The 5,779-nt window shown below is 41.9% G+C and overlaps 1 protein-coding gene across 1 annotated transcript in view; it reads right to left on the bottom strand.

Annotated features, from left to right (window-relative positions):
• LOC138975226 (uncharacterized) overlaps window positions 1-3,821 on the bottom strand; it is a 53,822-nt gene extending 50,001 nt beyond the window's left edge. The window contains exon 1 of the mRNA XM_070347886.1: window positions 3,317-3,821. The gene's annotated coding sequence lies outside the window, so the exon portion shown is untranslated. The remainder of the gene's footprint in view (window positions 1-3,316) is intronic.
• Window positions 3,822-5,779: the final 1,958 nt, after the last annotated feature.

The following is a 5,779-nucleotide window of genomic DNA, read 5'->3' as shown; positions in this document are numbered from 1 at the left end:
AAAGTCAGTAAAAACAAGGTCTTAAAAAGGAGGGAGTCTTAATTTGGGGTGTGTGTGTGTGTGTGTGTGTGTGTGTGGGGGGGGTTGTCTTAAAAGGTGGGTCCCACTGTAATACAATCATCGTGGCGTTTTGTTCTCGTGCTGTGCTCATGTAACATTCCCCTGAATTAACTTCTAAGGCCTTTTGTAGTATATCAATTTACCTTTTGTACGACAGGTTAAAGAATCGAGCGAATAGTGTGTGTGTGTGTGTGTGTGTGTGTGTGTGTGTGTGTGTGTGTGTGTGTGTGTGTGTGTGTGTGTGTGTGTGTGTGTGTTCAAGACTCTGAAACTAAACAGGAACATGGTGCATGTAAACACTACCTTTGTTTCAAATAATTCTTAAGATAACAAGCAGATAACAAGCTACTTGTTGTCTTTGTGCCTGTTGTGTTTGCATTCTGTGAGTATAAGTATTCATTCTAATTCTTAACAATTTATCTTACATACGTGAGAGAGACACTCGTGAGATAATAATCGTTCAAATCACACGTGTGTATATCATGTAAATGAGGTCATGTCAAGCAAGTCTGGCAGGGACCTGTTTTTGCACAGCTTATGATGCCAAAGTCACCGAGACAAACGTCATCATAGAAAACAAAATTGTGCTCCCTAATTACCCTCGATGAAGTTTTACAACTAACACGTCACGCAACACTTTCAGAGTGACTTTTCTTTGCTTTGACGTAATAGATTGCACGAGGCTTTAGAAGAGATCGAGGTTCCAAAACAGGCGTCTTCAATTTAGCTGCCTCGACTGCAGGACATTTTCAGGAAAATACACGTATGTACAGTATGTAGGATAAACATGATGACGTCTTTCTGTGTCTGCATTCACGATTAGTTTATCCTTTCAGCTGTCCTTGTATCGCGTATGGAAACAGTTCAATCTTCTGGAATCCGTATGCAATATGATCTTAATTTATAAAGGGAATCCAAACGTCACACTGGCGCAAAGAAAGCGATGCATTGTTACAGCTGATGGAGGGACGATTGCGAATTTAACTCCGCTCGTGTCTTGCCCCACAAACCTAATACAGTCGAACCTGTATATAAAGATCACCCAAGGGACCGACCTAAAGTGGTCGTCATAGAAAAGTGGTCGCTATAGACAGGTGAGTTTATAGAAGAAAAATTCATCTTGGATCGTTGTGGGCAGGAGGTCGCTTTCGAGAGGTGGTCGCACGGGCAGGTTCGCCTGTACATACCATATCTCTCACGCTTGAGGTACTAAGGGCGAAGATGGAAAGCGTGAGACATACAATATTGATGACGTTTGCGTAATACTCATTTCTGCTTCCATTCGTGCATGGTGACGTATAAGTAATGCATCGCTCGGACACCGGTGGGAGGTCGTGGTTCGCTCGGCCTTGACGTCTACATTACTTTCGTTACCTCTCCGGTGTCACTTCCTGTATTTTCTGTAGCTGAACATACACGGGTCCCTTAATGACATACGATGCCGATCCATGCACAGCCTGGCTGTGACCTTACGGATACTTTTCCATTGCTTATATCACGAAGTCACCGAGACAAACTTCGCTCTCAAAATTCGTTGTCAGTTCTTTGAAAGACATGCAGAAGAAGTGACAGATTAAAAAGCTAATTTTTAAGTGACGGCCCTATTCGCGTATTACTGTGTTTCGCCTTTGACGTCATAAAGTTCCATTTGGAAGTGAGGGTGAATAATACACGTTATGGTTTGCTTAATCGGGGTCGTTTCTCATTAAAGCTTGTGTGTGCCCGCGGAACCCTTTATGAATGTTTGATTGCCAATGGAGCGACAGAAGGTCCAGCAACATTCACTGTATCGTGTTAAAGACGTTCACGAAATGATTCATTCGAAACTACTCTTTCGTAACGGAATGATTATTAATATGAACATACACAGGTCCCTTAATGACATACGAGGCCGATCCATGCACAGCCTAGTGGTGACCTTACGGGCGTTTTTAAATTAATGTTGTTGATCAGTTTGTATAAACGATGCGTGTGTTGGTGTATATGGCTGGATTGAAATGTTTCTTAATCGCAATGTCATCACAAATTCCCAACCTTGGGCAATTAAAGATTCTGTATTCTGTATTCTGTAAACATCAGCAGTAGTCAGTGCTAGGCTTGTACGACATGAATTCGGCTTGAAACGCTTAGCTGTGAAACCAAATACAAAAGACACCACCATATGCATGAAGCCGTATGTTTGTTGTTGTTTTCATATCTATAAGTGTATGTACATTTCATGAATATGTAAACAGAACTATGGTGACTGCGCGTGAGAACGAGAAATAAAAAGACCAAACAATAATTATTGTGTACTCAAGTGTTTGACGAAGACGAAACGGATAACAAAGCACGACGATTCGACCAGTAAAATTGAGCACGGCCGGGGATGTAGCTCAGTCGGTAGCGCGCTGGATTTGTATCCAGTTGGCCGCTGTCAGCGTGAGTTCGTCCCCACGTTCGACGAGAGATTCATTTCTCAGTGTCAACTTTGTGTGCAGACTCTCCTCGGTGTTCGGACACCCCCGTGTGTACACGCAAGCACAAGACCAAGTGCGCACGAAAAAGATCCTGTAATCCATGTCAGAGTTCGGTGGGTTATAGAAACACGAAAATACCCAGCATGCTTCCTCCGAAAGCGGCATATGGCTGCCTAAATGGCGGGGTAAAAACGGTCATACACGTAAAAGCCGTGGGAGTTTCAGCCCATGAACGAACAAACAAACAAACATTAATGTTGCCAAGACCTTTACAGAAACTGTTTGCTCTGTGAATCCTTGCTTACATTGCCTGAGTTCCTTCCTTTATTACACCCCCGGTATAGGGGTGTGTATAGGATTCGGTCGATGTGTTTGTTTGTTTGTGTGTTTGTGTTCGCATATAGATCTCAAGAATGAACGGACCGATCGTCACCAAACTTGGTGAACAGGTTCTATACATTCCTGAGACGGTCCTTACAAAAATTGGGACCAGTCAAACACACGGTTAGGGAGTTATTGGTGGATTAAGATTCTACAAGGACTTATAGAGGGACATATTAATGGTCAAAGGGAAATAACCTTCTCAGTTGGTGGCAGTGAGAATGGTAAGGACGGGGGTGTTTTTCCTACCTCGGAGGAATTTCTTGTTCAGCATTGCAGCATTAGTTCTGTGCACTAAACTATTAAACCGTTACCGTTAAGTCACTGACGTTAATCTATCAGGTAACGTACATAAAATAAAGCCGTGTACACACGCACCAGGACACGTTTACATGCGAAAGTAATGTATGACATACCTTTTAAACTCAGTGCGTTTGCAGGTCAATCCTTAAAACGTCGAGTCGCTTTTACTGCCCGCAGTTTAAAACTCCTGAATCGGTTCAACACAGGTACGACGATACAGCCACACAGGCACTGTTTTACACTTTTCTTGTAACAAAATTTCCACCACAGGTGGACCTCCTGAGTCGAGCGAACTTTTTACACTATCAGTCACAACACAAACTATAATAATGAAAACATAGTCTATAACGGCAGCAACAATATAGGAAAGGGACGCAGACGACAACAAAACTGGCACTGCCAAACTGTGTAACGGTTGTTGAGAGAAAGCTACATTCCGGCACTACAGACTGTCACTCTCACACGAACACACGGGGAGGGTTTAAGTCATAGCGGGTAATTGTGCTGAGAGTGACATACCCGGTACCCGTATTATGGAGACAGCAAACACCGGCATTGAAGCATAATGGAATCCAGGCTAGGTCGCACAGGCGAGGGGGAGGCCCCAATATCCATAGAGCGCCTTGACTTGCATACAGTGCTGAATATGCTCTGCTAAAGGTGAACAAATTTACTGCTCCTCGCTTTGTTAAGTGGCGTAGTGGCTCTGCACTGGGCTGTGATCGAGTGTAGCGTTCGATCACAGGCGCCAGAAGCAATCAAAATTACGCTTTAATGAAATACGATACCGATACATTATACACAGCCTGGCGGTGACCCTTAAAGGGCAAAATTAATGCATCTGCGCAGTCGCCACTACACAACATGTGCAGCGATAGGGATTATGACGAGTACTTGGCCTGTTTTCTTTTCACGCAACGTGAAGCGGGCTGGGAAAAAAAAGAATCACCTCAATAATCTACAGTGCGTGTGCTGTCCTGCTGAAGTTACATAGGTGAGCGCCGGTCCTTACGATTAATTTTTTACGGCTGATACAAAGAAAGATAGACAGACAGAAAGAAAACAAATGAAAGAAAGAAAGAAAGAAGGACAGAAAAAAATGAAAGAAACAAACAAACAAAAAACTAGTATTTCAAACCCAAGAGCACAATGCAGACCACAGCGGGCTGCATTAAAGAGTATACTATTCCTCGTAGTGAAGGATCAAGGCGGTTTGTTTTGACACTATGTTTTGTAATACAAAAGATTTTTGTGATCGAATTGTAAACTAAAGATAAGTCGAAGCCCAGTCTTTACTATATATATACATGCTACGTGACTGTCAACGCGTCTCTTGGGGACAAGCATGATCATGCTCTTAGAGGTTTTAATGTCTCAAAAGATCGCGTGAGCAACACTGATCATTCTTGCTGCCAAACGATTCAATAAAAACGTCTAGGGGGAGCTAAAGAGTTGAGATAGGATGAGTTCTTTCCCTTTTAATCAAATGACCTTGAGGTCAGGTAAGGTTACTCTTAAAGGCACACGTACTCCTTCTCGTGTAAACGGTTCGGCTCACCGTCTCAGATCTGGGCATGCTTTAACAAGGGATGACACTATGCCTCCACTTGGTCACATACAAACAATGAACAGCCTGGTGCTTTACGTGCACAGTGGATTATTTTTGTAGGAATAACTTTCGTAAAAACACAAGTTTAAATTTTTTTTAAAAATCACTAAAGAATTCCAACTCACCACAGCAAGCAGGGTGTTGATTTTTTTTTCAAACAATTTTATTCAAATAACTACAAATAAAAATATCGCATACAATGAATTAAGTACAACTTATAGAGTACAACAAGCTAAGTTTATAAACGTGTGGGTATAATTTGTTTCTCGAACACTTACACAAAAATGCTTCTTATCTGTAACTGCCTTTTAAAAATACTTTCCAACGGTAAAAACGATTTTTTTTTATATATACTAACGCATATCTTTCCAATCAAGATAATGTGGTTGAATTTATACATAGTTGTCTTTTTCACCATTACAAAATTCATACCGTCAATGCCGGTGTTGATTTTCAGTACAAGTCCAAGGGGCGGGTTGATCTAATCCAGCGTACAAACTTGGTCAGGTCTGTTTACAAGAGGAAGAATGTGCCTTTAGAATATATTTTGCCCACACGATTTGAAAACGTTGCTTCGTCATTCAAATATTGAACATAATGGAACTCGTTTCACTGGTATGACGAGACCATTGGTATCTGTCGATCTGATTTATCGCTTTGAAATAATAACGAGGACCACGGCGACAAATCGATTTGATAGATTGGTAAATATGGAATGAGATTTAGCGAGTCCGTGTGAGCGTGTGTATTCTGCTATCTGTCGCCAAGCGAAAGAATTTGGTAAGATCAATGGAGTCGAATGAGGGAATAAAGTGAATGCGAAAGCAAATGATTGAGTGAAGCCACAACAGCTAGAGAGTGACATGCAGGTAGGTATCGCTGAGCGCGCATGTATGTAAAGACTATCCTAAATTCAGCTTCAAGTTGGCTTCGCAAAGACTATTTGCCCAAAATTCAGTTAGAGACA

Source organism: Littorina saxatilis, linkage group LG9 (genome assembly GCF_037325665.1).
Source record: "Littorina saxatilis isolate snail1 linkage group LG9, US_GU_Lsax_2.0, whole genome shotgun sequence".
Classification (NCBI taxonomy): Eukaryota; Metazoa; Mollusca; class Gastropoda; order Littorinimorpha; family Littorinidae; genus Littorina; species Littorina saxatilis.
Note: the sequence above shows the minus strand (reverse complement) of the source record. Positions and strands in the feature narration are given on the sequence as shown.